The following is a 353-nucleotide window of genomic DNA, read 5'->3' on the forward strand; positions in this document are numbered from 1 at the left end:
GCAGCTGTCATATTTTTCCAAGGGAATTAAAGAGAAATTTCAACATTCATATGAATAATTACAAGAGGAATTCAACATTCATATGGAATAAATTTCAAGAGGCTTCAATATCATATGAATAAAGAATTATTCTCTCTCTTTTCCCCCTTCTCTCTCATAGACAGATAGATAACAAAATAACACAGAGAGAAGTTAGAAAAAGGATCACTGAAGAGGAAAGGTACCGGAAAGGTAAATGACTAAATCAATTACCATTATCCTCTGAAAGATTTCGAAGTAAACCCTGTTGATTCTTTCACGTGTTGGCAATCGAAAATTATTTAACGAATAACTAAACTTTCCCTTTCGTGCTC

The 353-nt window shown here is 32.9% G+C and overlaps 1 protein-coding gene across 1 annotated transcript in view; it reads right to left on the minus strand.

The window, feature by feature from the left end:
* LOC119591152 (glycine-rich protein DOT1-like) overlaps positions 1 to 353 on the minus strand; it is a 15,777-nt gene that overhangs the window by 14,469 nt on the left and 955 nt on the right. The gene's annotated exons all lie outside the window — the stretch shown is intronic.

The sequence above is a fragment of the Penaeus monodon genome, chromosome 28 (assembly GCF_015228065.2).
Source record: "Penaeus monodon isolate SGIC_2016 chromosome 28, NSTDA_Pmon_1, whole genome shotgun sequence".
NCBI classification, from domain to species: domain Eukaryota; kingdom Metazoa; phylum Arthropoda; class Malacostraca; order Decapoda; family Penaeidae; genus Penaeus; species Penaeus monodon.